Below are 26,065 nucleotides of genomic sequence, written 5' to 3'. Positions count from 1 at the left end.
GGGCATGGTGAACACATTTCGGGAGCTCCGGGAAGCCCACTTGACCAACCAATACACACGTCCCTCGAAGACATCGTCGGGTCGCCGCCTCCTTGCCCGACTGCACATCCAACACACCACTCTCATGGAAGAGCGCGTACGTATTCCATCCCAGTGGAGATGCGCCCTCCACGTGCGCCCTCTTCCCGCGAACATGAACCGTGAGGACCATAATGGCCGGCGCCTGGCGCGGGCGGGAGCCCTGGCCCGCCACTAAGGATCGAAACCCGGCGTATAATACGTGCATGCATCCGGCCCCCACCATGGGGGATGGTTCACGGCAGCAGTCGTCCACGAATCCAAAACAGTGAACGGCCTTACTTTCCGAGCCCGTGACATAACACACGCGGAGGAGGTCGCCATTGCGTTGGCTGCATCTGATCCGACTTCAAAAACAATTATTTCCGACTCGCGAGGGGCATGTCGGAACGCCGAGCAGGGCTGGGCACCGTACCTAGCCTACCGCATTCTCCAAAACAGCGTCTATACCGGGGACCCCGCTTATCGGCGTATCGTTTGGGCTCCTGCTCACATGGGCCTTGAGGGAAATGAGGCAGCTGACGCCGCCGCCCGCGAACTCTCTCACCGGACATTCCTCTCCGACCCCGACGATCAGGAACTCGAATTCACTCCCGCTTACTCGTTTAAAGTCATTTCTTTACTTTATCAATCTGGCCATGGTCTTTATCCCCGCCTGTGTAAAGGTCTCTCAAAGGCGGAGGAGCGGCTTCTGCTCCGCCTGTATACCAATACTTTGCTGTGCCCGGCAGCTCTCTAACACTTCGACCCTTCTTTCTCTGGCAGCTGTCTGCACTGTGCGGAGAAGTCTTCGGACATCTACCACATGGTGTGGGCCTGCCCCTCCAACCCTGCTATCCCCCCTCACCCCAACCCAACCCGGGAGGACTGGGAGGCGACCCTGCTCGGCTGCTCTTACCTGCAGGCCCAACGGGCCCTGGTCGCGCGAGCCCGGGCAGCGGCCGACGCCACTGCGGTCCCGAACTAGGAACCTCCACCTAGTACTTGTGAGGGCTGGCCCCCTCTGGGTCAGCTCATACCTCACCTCCCGAAGTTTATCTGTAAATAAATATTTTCCACCACCACCATCCCCGCTGACTTCTTAATCTCATCCGCCCATTTAACTTTCTACCGCCCCCAGAAGAAGCCGAGGCAATGATGAGCGTGGAGTCACGATGTGGCTCGCTAAATCCCCCTGGATTTTAGAGGTCCGAAAATCCTGTGGGACCCAATCAATACGTACTGGCTTTGGGATGCGTGCCGCGGGCCGGTGGATGTCCTGACATATTACTGGCGAGCGGCTAACACATCGTAGCAGCCGCACTGCTTGACGGACGCCACTGCGGATGAAAACGCAGGCCGCAGCGAGCATTGTTGTGGCTGCCACGGAGCAGAGTGCCGCTTGAACTGCAAGGAGCTCAGCACAAAAGGACGTAGGGAATTCAGTAAGCTGTATCCTAGAGGTTTATTCAGGGCAGGTCTGCACGGGCAGTAGATTGCTGTCGTTGATACAAAGGCTTGGATGCTTGCGTCTACGTAGACAGCAATTAACCTTTGGTTGGTTTTGTTGGTTTTGTGGGGTTTAACGTCCCAAAGCAACTAAGGCTATGAGAGACGCCGCAGTGAAGGGCTCCGGAAATTTCGACCACCTGGGGTTCTTTAACGTGCAGGAAGGAAAATATCTTGTTCAAATTTCTGGCGAATAAACGATGCTGAATGAGCAGATATTGGTCGGCGATAATCTGTTGGCTTGTGGTCGCTCAGCTGTGCAGTGTTCGATCAGTTACGCGCACTGTAGGGGACGCTTTGCCTGCATTTGTTGAAAAAGCGCATGTATTTTAGCACGACATTATCAAAAATTAGCTGAGCTATAGCGGCGACTGTAATCGCGTTTTCTAAATTCGAAGAACTGATAACGCTATTACTGACGGCCAGCCACAGATATCTAATTTCAATGAGGTGCCTATCAGTAATAACTAAGGTAAACGATAAGGATAAAGTTAATCACTTTGCTAGTAACATCATTCGCCTGCGTTTTGCGTCCGCCAACAGTGGTATTACTATGCCGCAAAAAATTTACCTCTAAAACCCTCTTTTAAAAATTGGTGATCAACTTCACCGGAACACGTAGTATAGAGCCAGAATAGAACGCATGTGGAGAAGAGCAGAGCTGCCGGTATAATTTAGCTCACAGACCGACTAATGGAGCAGCAATACCAAGTTCTGCTGCAGGCTATAGATATCCAATTCGTAATAAGAAAAATGTGCCCTGCGCGCCATGAAGTCTGTAGGCAAATCCAGAGGGAAGTTTCGCAGTTACGCCATCCGGTACGCTGCCCATCTCTCAGTTACCCGGATGAGAACTTTTCACCGGCGGCAGTCACTGTCGAAGTTCGTTACGTGCTGGAACAATTGTTGCATAATTTTCTGGACACCATCAGAACAGCAAAATCGCTGAACGCTTCGAGATGCCACAGTTCTTGTCAGCCCAGTGCTCGATGGGGTACAGAACAATAATATATCAGTTTTGCAATTGCAGCGTCTGCCAGTATACTTAGTGCACTTCTGCGTATATCGAGGGTACAAAACAATTTATATACTCGCTTAATGAGCGCATAGTCAAGAGGGAAAATGAACACCGAAATAAACAGTCTACGAAACACAACGAGGGGCTTCTGTATGTGCTTAATGAGCACGGAGTATACAGAGAAAATTGACAGCGAAGTAAACTGTCGATAACGTCAATATGAATAATTTATATCATAGGTGCAAAGTTAAGAGATCAGAAGCGGGCGGAGTGGGTGATAGAGCAAACGCGGGTTAATGATATCCTAGTTGCAATCAAATGTAAGAAGTGGGCTTGGGCAGGGCATGTAATGCGAAGGAAAGATAAACGTTGGTCTTTAAGGGTAACGGAGTGGATTCCAAGAGAAGGCAAGCGTAGCAGAGGGCGGCAGAAAGTTAGGTGGGCAGATCAGATTAAGAAATTTCCGGGAATACGGTGGCCGCAACTGGTGCAGGACAGGGTTAATTGGAGAGACATGGGAGAGGACTTTGCCCTGCAGTGGGTGTAGTCAGGCTGATGATGATGATGATGATATAATATTAAACGTTATTATGACACCTGCCTCAACCCCCCCCCCCCCGCTTCCCTTCCAGATCACCGGACATCTTGTTCTTCCCTTCCGGCCCTATTCCGTTGCTCTCTGGATATCGGACTGGGCGCTCTTGGCTCGCTTCCGTTTGCTGCCTTTTCGAGCGACCCTCAGGGGAGACTGCAGCTGCCACTTTTCCGCCGCGAAGTCATGCATCGTGTTGGCCGGCTGCAGCTCCGTCGTCTCCGGCAGCGCCAACGCCATCACTCCGAAGAAGAGCAACACCGCGGCAGCCACGGCGTACAGCAAGCCTTTCATGTCCGCCGAGTGAATCTCGTTGAGGAAGGGCGCTAAGACGGCACCCATGCGTCCGCACGTATAGCTGAGAGCGAGCCCTGCTCCGCGAACCACCGTCGGGTACAGCTCGGCCGTCAGGATGTACAGGGCGACGGCGCAGAGGTCGAAAACCAGCAACCAGACCACGACGACGACCGCCAGGACGTAGCCGGGAGCGCGAAGCGTGTGCGCAGTGGCCAGTGCTGCGGCCAGGGCGGCCAGGGTGATCATGCTGAGGGTGAGGGCCCTGCGCCGCCCGGCGTACGTGATGCAGAGTACGTTGACGATGATCCCGGGCACCTTGAGCAGGACCAGCGCGATCTGTGCCTCGTGGTTGGAGAGCATGACTTGGCCCGTTAGCAGCTTGTAGTAGACGGCGAGCGTGACGAACCAGCACCCGAAGGTGACCAAGGACCGCTGTCGTAGGGACTGGTTCCGCACAAGCTCGGTCACGTGCACGTCTGCGATTATGAAGTGTTGGAAGGGATGTTTTGGGGTCAGCAGACCGCCCTCGAGGATCGCGAGGGTTCGAGACAGTCTACACGCCTTCGGTACACTTTACCCATGATATCGACTTAATACGTACCGTAGCGTCTAATTGCGGACACCTAAATGACTGTCACAACCCAGCACGGATTGGCAAGGGGCTGATGCGTGAGCTCTTGGCGTGTTATCGGTCCTACATTCTATTTTTCGTCATGAACATGAAACTGATTTCGCCTTGAAACTTGGCGCTGTGATTTGTAATGCCATCGCAAGAAATGTAGGGGATATTTAAGCCCCGCTTTAAAGATATGACCTAATAGAGCTAATTTGTCTGGAATTGGTCACTCACAAGTTTACAATGGTAGGCCCCTGGGAGCCCTCACACCAGTCCTTCCACAATGATGTAGCGGTTAAGGAATGGGCACTGCGCTGCGAAGGCAGGCGTTCCAATGGTCGGGATTGTGTGACCCAAGTTTTTCTGCCCGAGAAACCTCTCGCGATCAATCAGTGATTTAACAGCTACCTGTCACAGTTGTCAGTTTGCTCGCAACCCGGTCGGAAGGCTGCGATGACGTCATAAGGCCATGTGACCTCGGTGGCCCACCTAGGTTGCTTCTCCGGCGGGGCCACCCTATTTTTATTGCGAAGCATTACTACTTTCAATTTCAGCTCCTCGCGTGGCGATGCCGCGGTAGCTACAATTGACCTTGAGTGGTGCGCCTAGCGGTGTGACGTCGCAGCTGCAAGAGCAGGGCTCCAACTTGTGCCGTCGCGAGGCGAGACCGCGCGTGGTGGCTGCTGCCTAACTCCTGCGCCCGCCGCGCGCAGCGCGGATTGGATTGGATTGGATTCGATTAGATTATATTAGATTAGATTGGATTGGATTTAATTGCATAACCGATGCATCACCACAAGTCTAACCACAAGCATCACCAGCAGCTACACTACCAGCTGAACCCTGACGTAGCTACGGATATTGCTTTCGTAGTTACCGGGCTTAACCAAGCTAAGCCACAGCCATTTTTCGCTGACTACGCCGACAACGCCGACGGCGGATTTTCTGGATAGCGGAGCCTTTAGCGCTGTCGCGTTGATACAACTGACTACCGTGCTTAGAAGGCAAGGACGAGCACCTTGAGGCCCCGAGAAGATGTCAGAGGTTCCGGTGTCTTGCTGGTGATCGTGCTGTCGTTTGAGCTCAACCCTCAGCGCAGACAGGCGGTGCTCGAATTCCTCGGGGTCGACGTTGTTGACGCGCGCCGCCCAAGACAGCACCTTCTCTGCGCGTCGCGTGTTCAGCACAGCGAAGAGCCAGCACGGCGATTCTTCCATCAGATAAACGCCCAGAACCAGGCCGCAAGTTGGCACCATGAACACGATCTGGACGGCCTTCCAGTCGGAGACCATGTCGTGCACGACAGCCCGGTAGATGGTGGCCAGAAGCGAGCCGCCGGCTGAGGCCAAGCCGCAGAAAAGAGCCCGATGCGGCGTATCGGTCACCTCAAACAGCATCATGGTGGACGTGACGAGGACGCTGGCGGCCGCGGCGGACAGGAGGGCGCGGAGAGCGGCGAAGGCGACCAAGGTCTTGGCGAAAGCCGCTCCTATGCCGGCGAACATGAGCAGGAACACCCAGATGCACAGAACGGGGCGCCTTCCGATCCTGTCAGCCGCGATTCCTGCAAATGGTGTGGCAACCACTCCTCCAAACATGTAGGCAGCTATCAGGGCCGTCATAATCCAATGACGCTCACAGACAATGTTCCACTCCCGGATGATCGAGTTGACCGGCATTCCAGAGGCGGCATCTACCTCGAAGTCCCAACCGGCGTCGCAGGGAATCGTTCTCCGGTCTTCAACGCCGTCTTCTTCCTCGGAAGGGAGCGGCGGCTCGTACCGAAGACATTTGTGGCGCGTCACGCCGTCCGACTCGAGTGGCACGCTGGTGTTCCTCCATATCTCCGCGGACACGTGGGCGTACTCTGCTGGCGGCCGGCACCAGTGGTCCGCGGGCCGCGCCAGGCTGTTGATCCCCGCTGCGTGCAGCACGGTTGTGAAGAAGGCCAGCGTCGTGCAGAGCAGAACGAGCCTCTGGAACCAGCCGTGTCCGAAGATGAGGATGTGGTCCAGTGGCGACGTGAGCACGGTAGAGGTGGTTGCTGTAACGGGAGCGGTGACCATGGTGCCAACCTCCTGCGTAGCTTCGGGCACCTGCAGTGGCATCGGCGGAGGTGCGGAAGGTCGGCGGCCTGAGCGCCGACTTTTCTTCGTCGAGTGAGCTTCCCTTTCAACGTTGGCCATATCCGGTCGCAGGAGAGGCGGTGTTCGAATGTCTGGACGTCTCGGTCCGGTGAATAGGAACCGATTGCAATTATGGCGACGCCTCCGATGAGATCAGCCTTGCTCGTGAGCATGCGCAGCTCTTCGTTTCTTCTTTCTTCGCTCCAGGCTTTGGATGCGCGAAACTCGCGGAGACAGGCCGTAGGTAAGCTGTCGATTTAAAACCCTCAAAAGGCGGCTAAGAGAAAGGACAAGCACGAACGCTAGCTGAACACTGAAGTTTTATTCAGCGTCCATGATTCTTTGCTCCGGTCCCATGGGCTTCTGTCGCATCAGCTGAGCGAAACATATGACTCAGAAGTAGTCGAGGCATTGGCGAAATCCCGTCTGGCAAGGATGGAACATAATAGCAGTAAAGAGGAGCACTCGGCAAAAAAGAAAAAAAAAGGAAAAACAAATGATGTTTCAGGGCCCGTACGGGTCTCTTTTTCGCAATGGCAGCAGATGTTGTTGTTGTTGTTGTGACTGAGAGAAGGATGAAAAGGAAATTGCACGGGCCTGCTACTGGCTCGAGCCAAGCCACCACCGCTGCCACATGCAGATAGAGGAGAATTAAAAGATCAGAGGTAGGAGAGAGGAAAGGAAAGACGCGCGTCGCAGCAACAACTGCGTCCGCCTGGACGAAGGTGGTGACTTATGTATAATGCAGGTGGCGTAATGAGCATGCGTAAATCTAAGGAAGATTACCCCGCGTTCGGTTCAGAACGATCGTTTGGATAAGAAGTGATTCTAGAAGTAGGCGGGAAGATAAATACTTCTCGCGATGACTGAGGCGTTGCCCCAATCGATGGTATGTGATGCAATTTGACAGTGTTTAGTCGGTGCATTTTTTTTTCATGTAGCGTTTGACGACGTGATTTTGATGTTGTTTCAAGCGCCTAATGAAATTTCCTGATTCGCCGATGTATGAAGCGTTGCTGTAGATGCTGGAAATTTTGTACACTACTGCGGGAAATCTGCTTCGTTCAACCGGGTCTTTCACTCTGACAAGTTTTTGCTTCAGTTTACTTGGTGGCACGCGGGCGACGCGTACAATGTAGTCCTTCAAGACCCTAGATAAGGCATCGCTGACTCCTAGAGCGTAACGACACCACACGTTTTGAACCGAACGCGGGGTAATCTTCATGAGATATACGCATGCTCATTACGCCACCTGCACCGTACATAAGTCACTCACCTTCGTCTATCCGCTGCCATTGTGAACAAGGGACCCGTACGGGCCCCGAAACGTCATTTGTTTTTCACTGGTTACGGCACTCGGCTGCTGACCCGAAAGACGCGGGTTCGATCCCGGCCGCGGCGGCTGAATTTCGATGGAGGCGAAATTCCACAGGACCGTGTACTGTGCGATGTCAGTGCACGCTAAAGAACCCCAGGTGGTCGAAATTTCCTGAGCCCTTCACTACAGCGTCCCTCATACCCTGAGTTGCTTTGGCACGGTAAATCCCAATAAACCAAACCTCTTTTCTTTTAAGCATGAAATGCTTTTAGCTCCCGTTGTCGGCAGTGTGGTGACGTCACTCCGAGACCGAGAGCCATCATCCGGGCACTGCAATCCACTCATCCGGGCACTGAAATTCACTCATCCGGGCACTGAATTCCAGTCATCCGGGCACTGAAATCCAGTCATCCGGGCACTGAAATACAGTCATCCGGGCACTGAAATCCAGTCATCCGGGCACTGAAATCCACTCATCCGGGCACTGAATTCCAGTCATCCGGGCTCTGAAACGAGAACATCCGGGCACCGTACGCGACTTAACGAGATTTAACGAGACTCTCTAAGCCCTCCTACGCGACCGGCATGCAAGCGCCGGTTGGTCTCCAGAGACAAAAAATAACTGCTGCCAGTGCCTTCTCAATGTTTATCAAGATATCAGTGGAGCTGTGGGTTTGATAATGCACGGAATTATAATTTCCGATTTCTAATAACGCGTGCGAAAAGCACATAAATGCTACGTTACACTTCGTTGACATACGTGATCTCTTAGGGGCTTCGCGCATCGAAGCAAAGCCGCGCAGGCGCACAGGGGCCCGGGGGAGAAGCGCTGCGTTCAAAGGGCAAGGCATCGCGCCGAACGGGTGGTGGCGTTCCTCTCTTCCTTTACGGTGCGGTTCGGGTGTCCACCGAGATGGCAGAGTATTACTGCGCCATTTCCTTTCCTCAAAAAACCTTGCGTTCAAATGGCAAGGCATCGCGCTGAACGGGTGGTGGCGTTCCTCCCTTTCTGTACGGTGCGGTTCGGGTGTCCACCGAGATGACATTAGGCCCGTAAACATTTCATGCTTACTCTACTCTCGTTTACGGGAGAGGCAGAGATTTTTTTGGCACTCGCTCCTCTTTTGTGCTATTATTACTCCGAAGTAGAAACCTTTACCGAAATCTTGCTTTTACCCGACCACATCTCTCACGTATACAGCGTTTACCCCGACGAATTGTCCCTCTCTAACTGTTAGCCTTCTCTGACTGTCGATGATGATAATAACGTAAATCATTTATTTGGTCCAATAAGAAGCTTGCCTCGTCCATTCTTGCACTTCTTGTAAATAAAGGTAGATAATACACATTTCACACCATCACGTCAGCAAGGACCCATAGGTGGAGCACTGCGGTGGTGCGCTACACCTGTCGTACGCCACGCGAAACACTCCGACCCCCGCTCTCTTGCTAATGCTCGCGGCGTCCGTCCATGCTTGCGGTGTCCGTCCGCGCGCTGTAATCGTGCCAACTGTGGCCCCTCCTACCCGCAGCGGCGCAACCTCCTCCGTAACTTTCTTTCCTCAAATTCATTTTGTTCATTACGGGCCCTCTTTCTGTTTCTTCTTTCACTCCCACTTCCTCCCTTCCTCTGCAAGCGCATGACGGGTGTCCACCGAGATATGCGAGCCAGTTACTGCGTAAATTCTTTTCCTCAAATAGAATTTTAATTTTCTTCACTACGGCCCCTCTTTGTGTTTCTGCTTTCACTCCCACTTCCTCCCTTACTTCCTCCCACTTCCTCCCCGCGCCTAAAGGTTCGGGAAAGCGGCAGTCGGTTGACCACAAGGCTTTCCCCAAACACACTTTAGAATTTCCAAGGTGGCTTCGGTATTTCTTTTTTACGCAGTTGGGCGTGTGTGATTAATGAGCATCACGACGAATCCGAGCTCTTGCCTAACGTGAAGTTTTTAATCGTGACAAGCGAAGTGTTATGTCATGAGGTTTTCCAAACAACTGCAGAGATTCCTCGAAATCTGAACTCATAGTCTTCCGTCAACGCAATAATCAGGACACCATCAACATCCGCGTTGACAACGCGCCCATCAAGGAGGTTCAAACCCTCAAGATACTAGGTCTGTACAAAAATAACAACGGCAACCACCTCCTCACCCTCCAGAAACTACGTCTCGTGAGCGAGCAAGTCGCCAGGATGATCGCCAGGATAACAACGCGGAAATCAGGGATGCGAGAAGAAGATACTCTGCGAGGTGCAGGCTTTCGTCGTAAGCCGCGTCGTCTACGCAGCACCCTACCTCCGCCTCAAGAAGCGTGACATCAGGAACCTAGACGTCATAATCAGAACAGCCAACAAGAAGGCACTGGGCCTCCCTCTTGCGACATGGACGGACCGGCTCTTACGACTGGGAGTGCGCAACACGATAGACGAGCTAATAGAGGCACACCTCACGGCGCAGGTAGTACGGCTGTCCACTAGTCGGACTGGCCGACAAGTCCTCACTGATTTAAACATCAATTGCCCCCGACAGCTAGACGCTAAAAACGACATTCCAGCCTCATGGAGAGGACAATTCAAGGCAGCTCCACTACCCAGGAATATGCACCCCGATTTTCACCAGTCAAGACGGCAAGCACGAGCTGAAGCTATGAAAAGGCACTACGGCGGGCGCGAGGGCGTGTTCTATGTCGATGCTGCGTTACCCGAGCAGGGAATGACTGCCGTCGCGGTAGTGCACCAAAATAAAACCATGAACGGGCTAGTACTGGCCAGCTAGGGCATACTGGCTGCGGAAGAAGTGGCGATTGCTTTAGCTGCAACACACACTAGATCGGAATACATTCTTACAGATTCACAGACAGCGTATCGCAATTACCTCCGGGGCAGGATCTCACCACTAACAGCTAAAATCCTGCAAGATAGCTACAGCCGTGGCTACCAACCCACACACAAACACTTAATTAATATGGGTACCAGGTCACCAGGGCATCCCAGGGAACGACAGCGCACATGCCTCAGCCCGAGCATTTCTCCCCCGGGCACCCATTGCGGATGCCGTGGAACCTCCTACCCCACTACTAACTTATAACGACATACTTCAGCACTTTAGATTATCCCGTCGGGTCTACCCTCCGCCTGCTAAGACACTGGACAAAGGCGAGGAACTACACCTCCGAAAGCTACAGACCAACACTTACAACGAAGACTACACGCAATAGACCCGGAGTCATTTGACTCACACTGAAAAATCTGCGGGGAGAAGGCGGACCTGTACCATATGGTATGGGCCTGCCGACGAAATCAGGCGGTCACTGTCAATAACCACCCAACGCAGGAGGGGTGGGAGGCAGCTCTGACCAGCTCGGACGAAACGAGTCATAAAGAACTCATCGAAAGAGCGCGGACAGCAGCCTACGCCAATGGGGTTCCGGACTGAGAGCTCCACCCGCCGCTACAACCTCCTAAAAAGTTTCATTAAAATATTGTCATCATCATTATCCTCGGAAACGCATTTCTACAAGTTTCCAGGACGACGAACGAGAGCACTCAGTGCAGCGACTGCCGTTGTCTGCGCAGGTGGAGCAGCGGGGCGTATCGAAACAATTCGCTTTACTGCTCGCTGAAGAAAGCTGTTCAAGGAGGCTTCCTTCTTATAAATACAAATTGGCTCTCCCCAGAAGGAGACGCCGGATTCCCGGAAGTTACGGAAGCCTTCGGAAAACCTCGGAAGTCACTTAAGTCTGCTCACGTGGAGGAATACAGAAGCACGTTTCTTGAGGAAAGGCAAGGTTCTTGAGGAAAGGAAAGAGCGCAGTAGCTCGTTTATCTATACCACGACAGAATGGAAGCTTGCTTCAACTGTCGGAAGGTTGGACACTGCATGGACGTCTGCCCACAACCATTCCGCGAACTCTGCCGCAGATGTGGAGTCAACCACGCTCAGCCCAAGCAGGGAGAACAACATACGTGCAACTCCACTTGCATCATCTGTAGGGGCCATCACTTCAGTGGCAGCCGCAACTGCAAGTTCCGCTTTCAAAAGCAGGTCAAAGAACCCAACAAGAAGAGGGACAACAACAGCGAGGGCAAAAACAAAACGACGAGAGACAATCGCGATCCAGGAGCAAGCATCCACCCGGGGGACGCCACCAGTGACACCTCGTCGAGAAGCGCCAGCAGATCCGCCAGCCGCAGCCGATATCGCGACCGCAGCGAAAGCCCGGGACGCAAGAGTGTGACCTGGCACACAGACCCCGAGAAAGAAGCCCTTCACAAACAGGTGAGGGAGCTTCGAATGCATAACCAACGCTTGCAGTCCCAAATAGACGAGCTCAGGAAGCTAATAGGCCAACATGCCGTAACTCCTTCTAATCAACCAAAATTCTACAAGGCAGTGTTACAGCAGTCTGCAGCCACAAGTACTCCACCTGAACCCAAATCACCTTCCCCATTAGGCCCCTCAGTGATCAAACACACATCCTCTGCTCTTCCCAAGCAAGAAGATTAGCTAGGAGATAAGGCTATGGACGTGGAGGTGGCATCTAGACCTAAAAGGCCGGCCAATTCGATGACAGATACTCCTCTCACACCTCCAAAGAAAGAAACCGAAACGACGGTAGCAGATTTAGTTGACAAAGTGGACCTCAGATTTGCCAAAGTAGAGGCCGACAGAAAGGCCGATCTAGAACGTCTAGATGCTAAATTCGCGGCTACACTGGCAGAATTCACAAGCTTTATCATCGACGAAGTTAAGAAAGAAATGGCCAACCTAGCGGCCAGGATCACTACACACGGAATGCAACCAATTCATGGGCAATATGGCCCCCCGCCCGCAGAGAATTAGCGTATGGCAGGGGAACTGCAGGCACTTCCTTCCCAGGAAGGATCACCTGCAGCTTCTAATCCAGAATACTGAAGAAAATCCGGACGTAATAGCGCTCCAGGAGAATAGAGGAAAAACCAAATTAGCGGGATTCAAAAGCTTCATGCAGGAAGACGCGGACACCAAAAAGAACAATTAACCGCTATTCTAGTACAAAGAAACATCACGGCTATCCAGCACGAATTCGATGGCATAACCGCTAATTACACTCTGAAAGAGGTTGTTCCTCGCAATAGAAGAGACAGAAATCTATTCATACTTAATGTGTACAGCTCTCCCCAAGATAAAGGGCTAGCCGTTCCAAATCTATTGCGTAAGACTATGCACTTCACTAAAGGAGCGCAACTCCTCGTAGTCGGAGACTTTAACGCACCCCATGCTGAATGGGGATACGTTAAATCCACCAAGAAAGGCACGAAGCTATGGGAAACTTCACGCGATCTCGGCCTCACCTTACTTAATGATCCGCACTTCTGCATGCGGCTAGGCAAAAGCGTCAGCAGGGTTAGCACACCCGACCTGACCTTCACCAAGAATATAACTGAAGCCAAATGGCATGACACCAGAAATACGGCAGGCAGCGATCACTGCATCATACCAATCTCGTTTCATACGTCCGCACACAAGTCAATTCCAACAAGCACTACGCTCACGGATTGGGATAACTTTAGAAAACTTAGAGAAGATACCGCTCCCAACAATATCGAAAACTTAGATAGTTGGGTAGAGCAGCTTAAAAATGACGTGCGCAGGACGACCAAGGAGGTGGAAGCGACGGAAGATCAGCCGACGGCTGACTCCAAGCTTCTACATCTCTGGGAAGCGCACAAAAGCATCCTCAATAGATGGCAAAAACAAAAAAAAAACAGGGCACTTAAGCTAAAGGCGACCAAACTACAGAGGCAGATCGAAGTCCATACATCCGACTTATCTAGGCAACAATGGGGCCAGATATGCGACAGCCTAAATGGTCAGTTAGGCAACAAAAGGGCCTGGCTCCTCTTAAGGCACCGCCTAGATCCCACTGAAACAAAATCTACTACCAGATCTCACATGAGCGAAATCATACACGGATTCCCCGGAACAGATGCGGAGCTCCTGGACGAACTTCGAAAGAGATACCTAACCATGTCTAAAAGCGACGCCCTTAACCGCTACACGGGTGCTCCCAACGAGGAGCTTTACAGAGACATAACGGACGCGGAGACATGGGCTGCAATCGGTCACCTTCGCACATCAGCCGCGGGACCGGACGGAGTCACGAATAAGATGCTGCGGAATCTAGATCGTAAATCTCTCTCGGCAGTTACCGATTTAATGAATGGATATTGGCGCAAGGGAGAACTTCCTCAATCGTGGAAACACGCGATAGTAACGTTTATTCCTAAACCCAACAAGAAGCTCAGCATTGACAACCTCAAACCCGTATCCCTTACCTCGTGCTTAGCCAAACTCATGGAGCATATGATCTTGAGCCGATTGCAAGGCTATGGTGAGGATAATGACTTATTACCCAGTACTATGGTAGGTTTCAGGAGCCACCTATCAACCCAAGACGTCATGCTCCAGTCGTATAACGACGTCATAGATCCCCCGGATAAAACCGGATAAAACCGGCACCAAAGCCGTCTTGGACTTGACTTAGAAAAGGCCTTCGACTACGTGTCGCATGGAGCAATTCTAAGAGGCCTTTCGAGCATAAATGTAGGTGCCAGAACCTACAAGTATGTCAGTTCTTTCCTATCGGGAAGAACGGCAGGACTCTTCATCGGGGGAATCAGGTCGGATAGGATAGAACTGGGAGATAGAGGCACGCCGCAAGGCTCCGTCCTGTCACCCTTTCTCTTCAACCTATCACTCATATCGCTGCCTAGCAAGCTAAACACCATAGAGGACTTACGTCATACACTCTATGCGGACGACGTTACCCTATGGGTGGCGAATGGCTCCGATGCTCACATAGAAGAAACCCTTCAGAAAGCAGTACAAGTAGTCCAGGAGCATGCGAGTAGCATAGGACTCAAATGTTCTCAACCCAAGTCTGAACTCCTTCTAATCAGACAAAAGAAACAGAGAGAAAAGTCCATAGAGGTGAACCTTCAAGGTCTCCCGATAAAGGAGGTCGAAACCATTCGAGTACTAGGTCTGTTCATTCAAAATAATCATAAGAGCAACATTACAATCAACCGTCTGGAAAAAACGGTCAACCAGATAGTCAGGTTCATTCGAAGAATCACTGCTAATAAGAGAGGTATGAAGGAGGCCGACATCTGTCGCCTTATACATGCATTCGTCATTAGCAGATTCACCTACTCTCTACCATACCTCAAACTATTTAAGGTGGACATCGACAGATTAAACAGGTTACTAGACAGGCATATAAAGCTGGTCTATAGGCTTCCTAGAAACACACCCACGGACAGATTTTTATCCTTGGGTATACACAACACTGTAGAAGAACTCATCACTGCACACAAGGCGATGCACACCCAGACTGGCCAACACTACAGCGGGAAGGGAGATTCTAGATCGAATAGGCGTAAACGCTGAACCTATGTCTAACCGACCGGGCCCTCTATTACGAGGAGTGCGCGACAAACTAGTCATCAAACCGCTCCCCAAAAATATGCTACCGGGCTTCCACGATGGCAGACGACGACCCAGAGCGCGGGCTCTGCATAGAAAGTACCTAAATAATCCTGGAGCAGTATACACCGATGCAGCTGATTATAATTTCAGTCAAGGGGCCTTCGCTATCTGCGCATCCAAATTCATAGCAGGAAGAAGCGAGTGCATCTCTGCGGCCTCGGTCACGGTCAAGTACGCGGATCAAGCAGAAGAAGCGGCCATAGCTTTGGCCATAGCAAATACTGACGCTGACATCATTCTCAGTGATTCCAAGACTGCCATACGCAACTTCTCGCGCGGTAGAATATCCCTGACTGCTAGAAATATCCTCACAAATATTACACTGCAACGAGAAATAGAACTGGTATGGACTCCTGCACATTCAGGGAACCCAGGGAACGAACCAGACCACCAACACGCTCGGGGTTTTGTCGGCCGAGCAGTGGGCTCTCGTCAAGGGGGATCCGAGATGGAGGCAGTGATTTCGTACCACGACATTATCCAATTCTACAAACTCTCTAGAAGAATCAATCCTCCCCCGCACAAGTCAATCTCCAAACACCAAGAGGTGGCTTGGAGAAGACATCAAACCCATTCTTACCCGAACCCGTACATTTACGCCCACATCTACCCCGATCTCATAGACCCACCTGCAAACACTGTGGTAGCACTGCCACCCTGGATCATATGCTATGGGACTGCCCGGAGGATCCTCCCCCGGAAGCTCTTATAGAAGCTCCCTCACCAGACGCCTGGGAAGAAGTGCTGCGCAGCTCGGACCCCGCCGTCCAGGCAGGAGCCATCGAGCGCGCCGAAGAGGTCGCCGCCAGCTCTCAGCTAACGGCCACCTGGCTCTTCTGCTAAGCATCCAGGAACCCTTCTTTTCCGACAATAAAGTTTTCTCTCTCTCTCTCTTTCTCTCTCAAATCTCGACATTTCGGTGGGCACTTCAACCGCTCCTTAGAGCATGCAACTGAAGGTGTATATGTCATCGGTCCGAACCCCTGATACAACTGAAGATGCATATGTCGTCGGTCCGAACCCCTGTCGTGGGATAGCCTCCAAGTTGACGAAAACATATAAGCTATATGCAAACATAAATGCTACAGCAAACCCGGAAGGCTGTACAGCGAACGGTGAATCCTTTCGGGAATACTGCCACCACACTGAGGTCAACCAATGATGGCAGTGCTGGGAGATTTCGCGTGCACTTACAGTATCTGTTGCTTACAGTATCTGTTGCTCAAGCGAGGGAGGTGGTGACGAGGAGGCGCGGCTACGGACGCTTATCCGTTTTTCTTAGCCAGCGTCCGCTTCTGCGGACGCGGTTATTGCGACGCGCGTCTTTTCTTTTCTTTCACTCTTTCCTCTTATCTGTTAACTCTCGTCTATCTGCCCGTGGCATCGGTGGTGGCTCGGCTTGAGCCAGTTGGCAGGCCCTTGCAATTTCCTTTTTATCCTTCTCTCAGTCGCAATAACACCACCTGTTGCTCAAAGCGGCGTCGTCGCTTCGGCGGGCGCAATTTGCGCCGCGCGTCTTTTTCTATGATTTGTACTGTATGTAAATGGCATTGATTGTCTCATATTCGGTGTGACTTCATCATACCCTAAATTTTGTGTCATCCTGTTACGTCATCTCGCACGCCGGCGGAACTGGTTCGATTCCCACGTCCCAAGTTTCCTTTATTTTTACTGTCTCATGACGTGGCACTTCTGGCATCAAAATAGCCATCTAAAGCTTTCGTATTAAGAAGAAAATTTGCTGATAACAGTTTGATAAAGCCTTTGTTGCTGAGTTTGATCACTTGGATATGCTTTGACCATGTGATTGGTTTTCAACTCGTGATGCAGTTTTCTAGGCTCTGCCTGCTTGTTCGTTCTCAGCCATGACTTTGACTGCGCATGTAACGCTTTTTTGCAATTATTGTGTGCTTTAATACCATTTAGTGACTGGATAGTGAGCACTTGTTCCGTTTTTTCTTCGTCTGCGTTTTAGTTCTCGTGGCGCCCACGCTTTTCAGTTATGCTGACGGAAACAAAAGGTTTTCCACTTTACTTCAGCAGTGTGCTAGTACCCTCGGCATTATCAAGACGGGCATCGCCTTTACCCTCGCCCATGTAAAAGCCTTAAGAAGGCGGATGAGCGGCTCCTTCTCCGCCTTCCGGCAGCACTAAAACATTTTGACCCCTCCTTTAACGACAGCTGCCCGCACTGTAGTACGGTGTCTTCTGACACCTATCACATGGTGTGGGCCTGCCCCTCCAACCCGGCTATTCCCCCCATCCCCAACCCAACCCGGGAGGACTGGGAGGCGACCCTGCTCGGCTGCCACGACTTACAGGTCCAACAAGCCTTAGTCGAGCGCGCCCGTTCGGCGGCCACCGCCACTGGAGTCTCATGCTAGGGACCTCCACTTAGTGTTTGTAAGGATCAGTCCCTTAAGGGCTGATCCAAACATACCTCCTGTCCCTTTTTTTTTTAAATGTTTTCACCACCCCTTCGGCATAGACTAAAATCATCTTTGATTTTCATTCAACGTGCTCGCCACAAGCATCCCTGCGAAAAGCGCTTTTCGCACGTTACGTCTGTGTCTCCTTGATCGGGCACACAAAGTAGACATGCGCATTCCATGAAAATAAACTGTACCTTTCATATTTTTTTCAGCGCAGAGCCTGGAGGAAGGCACTAATTTCAACAACAACAAAAAAGGCGATGTACTCATAATCAGCTCCCCGTCGTAACCGGGCTTTGGTAGGGTATCGAGCGCGCCGAATAGATCTGCAAAGATATTTGCGGCGTCGAACGTGAGCCCAAACCTGCTGTCGAACAGTTTAATTCTTTTTAGGTCGCCGTCATAGTCAGCGCGCACCCGAACAATCGGCAATTCACACGACCGGCGATCGGGAGGCCGTGGAGAGCCAATCGACAATGTTTCTGGCGGGCACCGCACGAGGGCTTTCCGTGCGGTCCTCGAGACGTACAACGCAGTCGTAGTTCAGTTTCGTCAGTGCGCGCTCAGTCGAGCAACTGCACTGTAAACACGAATATCCCTATATGGACTGCTGACATGAATGTTCATCGCAGAAAATGGACGAACGAATAAAATTATCTTTTTGATAAATTGGAAGAAAAATTTTCGTTATTATACAAGGTGAATATTCGGATCGAGCCTGGAAATGACCATGCGGATGTCAGTGAACAGCAACCGGACCAAAGGAATAGCGAGAATTAACGCACGCCTGACCTAGCGCTTTTATTCCATTTTTTTTCCGCTCTCCTCCTGTGAGTATCAACTCTGAGCTGCAAGAAGCGCCCAGGGTATTCACACTGCAACTCGCGCATCACCGCTCGTGCAGCACTTGTGGCGCACCCTCGACGCTAGGATCAATGCAGAGTGTTTGGCTATGTTTTCTTGAGGCGTATTTAGTGTGCTGATACAGCTTATGCTTTCTCCCCGGCCTAGAGGTATCCCCAACTCATAAGCCTATGGATGAGAAGGAATTTATTTTCACCTGCAGAGAACAGCATTCGCTGAAGAGACAGACAGGACGAGATTATCTTCCACTTTGAGTTCTATAGCGAACAGCTGGTTTGAAAACAGGTGCAGACCAGATGCATTATGTTTCCACAAGCTTAGAACTTAGATGTGCAGAGCTCCGCGCTGGGCCTGATGGAAGCGCTTCATAAACCTCGATAGAGAAGAGCGTTACAGATTCGAGAAAAGCCTTGATCGTGTCCCTAGTCGCTTTCCAGGAAGGCTGGGCAAGTTTTTCAGATCTCTATTGTTGATGTGACGTACACAAGCTGGAACACAAGCCTGTCAGCAAAAAAAAAAAAATGAGGAGCTGATACAAAACTCAGGGTAAACAGGAACGAGCCGCGTCTTTTGTGGCAACTGCCAGATCCATCTATCCCTTACCAATTAAAAAAAGCTTCTTTAGAGGTCTCCACACAGCAAAATAAATTTTCGCGTTCATTTCTTTCTTGTCGGTTGCAATTACCAAAACGGTCCCTTTCGCATTTTACACCCATTGAGCCCTGATGTACGAGTTAATACTCGCACCACGAGCTTTAAATTTTTACAGCGTCGTTATGGAGCCTTAGGCATTGTAATAACGCGGAGCAAAAAAATCTACGACCGAAATGAAAAATCCAGGGCCGAAAGGGCTAGACAAGTACGGAGGGAAGTTTGGAAGTTCCGCCATCCGGTACACTGTACCCATCACTCAGTTACCCGCATAAGAACTTTCCCCGGCGGCGGACACTGTCGAAGTTCGTTACGTGCCAGAACAGCTGTGGAAGAGTTTTCCGAACAGCATCAGAGCAGGAAAATTTCCTGACCGCTTCCGGATGCCGCAGTTCTTGTAAATCCAGTGCTTTGTGGGCTACGGGTCGATAAAATGTCAGTTTTGCACTGGTTCATTACCAATGTGTGCCAGTGTCCTTTGCGCACTTCTACTTATATCCAGGATTCAAAACAACTTATATACTTGCTTAATGAGCACGAAGTATGGAGAGAAACTTAATAGCGAAGTAAACCGTCGATAACGTTAATATGATTAATACATATGATAGGTGCAACGTTAAGAGATCGGAAGCGGTCGGAGTGGGTGAGAGAAGAAGCGCGGGTCAAGTATATCCTAGTTGAAATCAAGAGTGGGCTTGTGTAGGTCATGTAATGCGGAGGCAAGATAACTGCAGGTCCATACGGGTAACGGAGTGGATTCCAAGAGAAGGCAAGCGTATCAGGGGGCGGCACATGGGGAGATGAGACTGAGAAATTTGCGGGAATACGGTGGCTGCAACTGGCGAAGGACAGGGTTAACTAGAGAGACATGGGAGAGGCCTTTGCCCTGCAGTGGGTGTAGTCAGGCTCATGATAATGATGATATAATATTAAACGCAAATATGACTGCTGCCTCGAACCCCCCCCCTCCCCCCCCGCTTCCCTTCCAGATCACCGAACATCTTGTTCTTCACTTCCGGCCCTATTCGGCTGCTCTCTGGATATCGGACTGGGCGCTCTTGGCTGGCTTCCGCTTGCTGCCTTTTCGGGCGACCCTCAGGGGAGACTGCAGCTGCCACTTTCCCGCCGCAAAGTCGCGCATCGTGTTGACCGGCTGCAGCTCCGTCGTCTCCGGCAGCGCCAACGCCATCACTCCGAAGAAGAGCAACAGCGCGGCCGCAACGGCGTACAGCAAGCCCTTCATGTCCGCCGACTGAATGTCGTTGAGGAAGGGCGCTAAGACGGCGCCCATGCGTCCGCAGGTGTAGCAGAGGGCGAGCGCTGCTCCGCGAACCACCATCGGGTACAGCTCGGCCGTCAGGATGAACAGGGCGATGGCGCAGAGGTCGAACACCAGCATCCAGACCACGACGACGACCGCCAGGACGTAGCCGGGAGCGCGCAGCGTGTGCGCAGTGGCCACTGCTCCGGCCAGGACGGCCAGCGTGATCATGCTGAGGGTGAGGGCCCTACGCCGCCCGGCGTACGTGATGCAGAGCACGTTCACGATGATCCCGGGCACCTTGTGCAGGACCAGCGCGATCCGTGCCTCATGGTTGGAGCGCATGACTTGGCCCGTTAAGAGTTTGTAGAAGACGGCGACCGTGACGAACCAGCACCCGAAGGTGACCAAGGACCGCTGGCGTAGGGACTGGTTCCGCACAAGCTCGGTCACGTGCACGTCTGCGATTATGAAGTTTTGGAAGGGTTGTTTTGGTTTCAGCAGACAGCCCTCGAGGACCGCGAGGGTTCGAAACAGTCTACACGCCTTCGGTACACCGTACCCATGCTATGGACTTAATACGTACCGTAGCGTCTAATTCAAGCTTACACAGTGAGCTGACTCGCAGATGAATGTCACTACCCAGCACGGATTGGCAAGTGGCTGATGCGTGAACGCTTGGCGCGTTATCGGTCCTGCATTCTATTTTTCGGGATGAAACTGATTTGGCCTTGAAACTTGGCGCCGTGATTTGTAGCGATGCAATGCCATCGCAAAAATTGGAGGGGCTATTTAAGCCCCTCTTTAAAGATATGACTTGATAGAGCTAATGCGTTAATGTCATTGCATGTAGAATTGGTGAAGTTTGCATCCATAGGCCCCTTGAAGTCCTCACACCAGTCCTTCCACAATGATTAGCGGTTAAGGGATGCGCCACTGTCCTGCGAAGGCAGGCGTTCCAATGGTGCGTCTTGTGTGACCCAAGTTGCTGTGCCCGAGAAACCTCTCGCGGTCAATCATTGATCTAACAGCTACCTGTCACAGTTGTCAGTTTCTCGCAATCCGGTGGGAAGGCTGCGATGACGCCATAAGGCCATGTGACCTCGGTGGCCCACCGGGGTTGCTTCTCCGGTGGGGGCCACACTATTTTTCGCTCTCAACGCCGCCAACGCCGACGGCGGATTTCCTGGATAACGGGACCTTTAGCGCTATCGCGTTGATATAACTGACTACCGTGCTTAGAAGGCAAAGGACGAGCACCTGAGGCCCCGAGAAGATGTCAGAGGTTCCGGTGTCTTGCTGGTGATCGTGCTGCTGTTTGAGCTCGACCCTCAGCGCAGACAGGCGATGCTTGAAGTCGTCGGGGTCGGCGTTGTTGACGCGCGTGGCCCAAGACAGCACCTTCTCTGCACGTCGCGTGTTCAGCACAGCGAAGAGCCAGCACCGTGATTCTTCCATCAGATAAACGCCCAGAACCAGTCCGCAAGATGGTACCATGAACACGATCTGGACGGCCTTCCAGTCGTCCATGTCGTCGTCCACGACCATGTCGTCCACAACAGCCCGGTAGATAGAGGCCAGAAGCGAGCCGCCGGCTGAGGCGAAGCCGCAAAAAAGGTCCCGATGCGGCGTATCGGTCACCTCAAAGAGCATGACGAGGACGCTGGCGGCCGCGGCGGACAGGAGGGCGCGGAGAGCGGCGAAGGCGACTAAGGTCTTGGCGAAGGCCATTCCTATGCCGGCGAACATGAGCAGGAACAGCCAGATGCACAGTACGGGGCGCCTTCCGATCCTGTCAGCCGTGATTCCTGCAAATGGTGCAGCAACGACTCCTCCAAGCATGTAGGCAGCTATCAGGGCCGTCATGATGCAATGACGCTCACAGACGATGTTCCACTCTCGGATGATCGAGTTGACCGGCATTCCAGAGGCGGCATCTACCTCGAAGTCCCAACCGGCGTCGCAGGGAATCGTGCTCCGGTCTTCAACGCAGTCTTCTTCCTCGGAAGGGAACGGCGGCTCGTACCGAAGACATTTGTGGCGCGTCACGCCGTCAGACTCGAGTGGCACGCTGGTGTTCCTCCATATCTCCGCGGGCACGTGGGCGTACGCTGCTGGAGGTCGGCACCAGTGGTCCGCGGGCCGCGCCAGGCTGTTGATCGCCGCTGCGTGCAGCACGTGCGTGAAGTAGGCCAGCATCGTGCAGAGCAGAACGAGCCTCTGGAACCAGCCGTGTCCGAAGATGAGGATGTGGTCCAGTGGCGACGTGAGCACGGTAGAGGTGGTTGCTGTAACGGGGGCGGTGACTATGGTGCCAACTTCTTGCGGAGCTTCGGGCACCTTCCGTGGCATCGGCGGAGGTGCGGAAGGTCGGCGGCCTGAGCGCCGACTTTTCTTGGTCGAGTGAGCCTCCCTTTCAACGTTGGCCATATCCGGTCCTAGGAGAGGCGGTGTTCGAATATCTGGACGTCTCTGTCCGGTGAATAGGAACCGATTGCAATTATGGGGACGCCGCGGGCCTCCTTCAGAACGGTCTTGGTCGTGAGCGTGCGCTTTCCTCTTCTTCTTCTTATTCTTGCTATTCTTCTCCTTCCTCAGTAAACATTCCCTGTACATGAGTGCGTTTGTATCCGCTATGCACCCTGGCCAATCCCCCGCCGTGGGTATGTGCCATTCAGCCCGAGGACATCATCATCATCGTCATCACCCACGCGGTGGGATCGGCCAAGGTACGGTGGTGAATTGCGAGGCAGTATTTGTGCGGGAAAAAAGGCGTGAGGCGGTGAAGTAAAGTAGTAGAATGACTTCCTTCTATTCTTCTTTCTTCTCTCTAGGGTTTGGTTGCGCAATTATCTCTTCTGAATGGTACGTGAGGACGTAAACAAATTCCATATACCGGCAGCAACATAGGTTACATGAAACATAAAATGCGGACCTAGTTAAGAATAGACAGGAAAATAAAGTCAAAGATGACAAATAGAAGATTTGTTACACTTTATTTTTTTTTTCAGCGGCGCAACTTCGTAGGTAATTGTTCAGGGTTCGAGAAAGCCTTGCGAACATTAGCAGTTTGTTTAACCTCTGTAGACTTACTGATCTCAATGGCTGCCCATCCTTAGCCGCCATTCTACCAGCTTGCAGACGTTCTTTGGCTAAAAGAATGCTTTATTTCGGTGCCCAATATTGGTCTTTTGTTTTCCGGTGGGAAAGGCCACTTGTCGAAAAAAGCGTCTAAGATGCAGTGGCGGTCCCAGCGATTGGTTCTTAGGGGGGGGGGGGAGGAGGGGGGGGCGGATGGAGTTCTGTGTATTAAAAAAGAAAAACGATAGAAACAGCGATTTGTTATTTACACTCTATTTGTACAAGAACTTTTGTGCACTTTGTTGTTGAAAAATCAGTGACGAACAATAAGATGTTATACCATAACTCATGCTTTGAATGCAGTTACATGAACAATATTCATATGTAGTTAATATCTATTCATGATTTATATATGAATATTGATCACGTAACTGTTAACTTATATAATTCACATATATTTACGCGGTGGTCCAATTTCGATCGAGGAAAAATTCTAGCGTCCCGCGTACGGCGCGGTGTCAGTGCACGTTAAAGAACCCCAGGTGGTCGAAAATTCCGGAGCCCCTCACTAGGGCGTCTCTCATAGCCTGAGTCGCTTTGGGACGTTAAACTCCCATAAAACACGCAAACAAAACATGTATTCATCTCACAATATTTCAAATTGAATGATAGTGCCAGTCATGAAGTGCAAAAGTAACTGTGAGGGCACTGCAAGACCACGATACCTCGAAAGTCACGTACGCTTTGCACTCGTACAACTACCAACCCCTTGTATAACTAATAGTGTTGTAAGACCGCAGTAGCTTTGATGTGGCTTATTAGCTGTAGGAAACTGGTGAGTAACTGGTGAGAATGGTGGTGAGATGGTATACGTTATCTGGGGTTCTCGTTTACTCTTTCTGACGTCACGCAGCTACCATCCCCGTGGCCAGAAGCTCTGCCCCCCCCCCCCCCCCCCCCCCCCGATGAACTCCAGCGCATGTCGGCAGCCGGCAGATGGGCCGAGTGGGTGGGGACAGCGCAGGAGTACCGTCATTTCAGTGTGCAAATGTGACGAAAGGAGAATGGCGCGAAAACGCAGAAATTCAAAGTTTAGCTCAGATAACGCAACTTCGCGGAAAGGCATAAAAAAAATTCTTGGTGGAGGGTATTTATGGCGCGGCGTCCTTTTACATCCCAGGAATACCGCAACATCACTGAAAGCCTCTTTAGGAGCTCGGTTAAATGTCCCCCCCCCCCCCCCCTGATTTTTGAATTTGCAACTAGCACGTTGTTGGGTGAATTTTCACTTCAACGTTAACAACGAAACTCCCCAAAAAAGGCCCGGACGAGACAGTACGCATTTGTGTCATCTTGCGAACGCGTCCTTGTTCACGCAAAAGTACATGCAGTGATGTCTTGGTTGGCACCGGCGCCATCTGGTATCTTCTTGGCTGGCATTGATTGACGATGTGGTGCGCCGTTTAGACGTCGAGAAAATTGTAAGTTTTTAGATACGTGGGCGATTATTTGGTTTTTCTTAACCATTAACCATGATTGGACGCACACATGTAGACATGGGAGATGTATATCCGATTTAAAAGGCGCATTTCCCATTCACCATCTTGCTCATTTCTATTTTGCGCAGTTTCATTCTTAGCGCTTTTTGAGTGTGTGCCTGTACATGAAAACATGAGTGCCCGATGGCGACAGTTGCACAATAAGACAGAAGCGCAGATGACTTCATCATTAGCCCCACCCTCTATTTGGCGCTGTGCGCTGACGATGAGCCAGCAAGCAGTCGCGATGTTAATCTCAGATTGCCTCGTCATATGAAAAGCTAGCCCCAAAAGACGTCTCATGCTTTTACATACAAACATTCGACCTCTTTCAAGTCATCGAATTCTAAAAGCGTTTCAGTTGCCCTTTAACGTGAGAGGTTACTACATTGGCGCCCACCGTGGGGCATCACATGAGGGAACTTCCTCGATGGCGAGGCAAGTTCTTAACCAGCGGCGCGCTCAGAGAAGGGCAGGGGCTCAAAAACAAAAATGCTTTTAGGTCCAAGAGGGAAGGTAAAATACGTGAAACTCGGAGCAAAATAAGAGTGGGCAAAACTCGATTGATGGCAATCGACACAAATGGGCAGCAAACACAAAGATAAGCAAACAATGGCGTAGGGAGCAGATAAATATTAAAAGTGAACAAGAGCTAAGCAAATAACGACATTTCTAACAGGATCTATTTCCAGCATCTAGCGTGCAGCAGAAGGTCGAACAACGCAGAAGTGACTGCTGAGCCGGTCTCGATCCGCTGAAGCCTCCCATCACTTTTCAACTGCCTTTTATTACCTGTTTATTCTCTGCAGGGCGCAGTCGTGACTTAAGCTCACCGGTAGCACGAACAGCTATCCCCCCGCACTACTCCTACGACACCGGCCGCGGTGTTCATCGGTGCCTGGAGATGGATCTCATAAGCAAAGCATAATTAACACATCAGCGTTACATACCATCTGCAAAAGGCTACAGTACTTCTGGCACAAAAGCACAGCAAAACATAGCACGAACCGTCACTGATAATACAGCACAGATCTTCAAAAATAGCTTAGTATCGCAACGCAGCGATGACATAGGAATGGTGTCAGCCTCGTGTGCAGGAGGACTGGGGTTCAAATCCCGGTGCCGGGCAGTCCTCCACCAGAGAAAAAGAAAAGCCGCTTGTCGAAGGAAATGCAT

At 51.6% G+C, this 26,065-nt stretch overlaps 2 pseudogenes; both read right to left on the bottom strand.

Annotated features, from left to right (window-relative positions):
• Nucleotides 1-3,217: 3,217 nt before the first annotated feature.
• On the bottom strand, nt 3,218-6,580 carry LOC149362717 (beta-alanine transporter-like; annotated as a pseudogene).
• Nucleotides 6,581-19,999: 13,419 nt separating this feature from the next.
• LOC149362716 (beta-alanine transporter-like) lies at nt 20,000-22,700 on the bottom strand (annotated as a pseudogene).
• Nucleotides 22,701-26,065: the final 3,365 nt, after the last annotated feature.

This window comes from Amblyomma mixtum, chromosome 2, assembly GCF_055824585.1.
Source record: "Amblyomma mixtum isolate Tamu chromosome 2, ASM5582458v1, whole genome shotgun sequence".
NCBI classification, from domain to species: Eukaryota; Metazoa; Arthropoda; class Arachnida; order Ixodida; family Ixodidae; genus Amblyomma; species Amblyomma mixtum.
The sequence above is the reverse complement of the archived record's forward strand: the minus strand, read 5'-3'. Positions and strand labels throughout refer to the sequence as shown.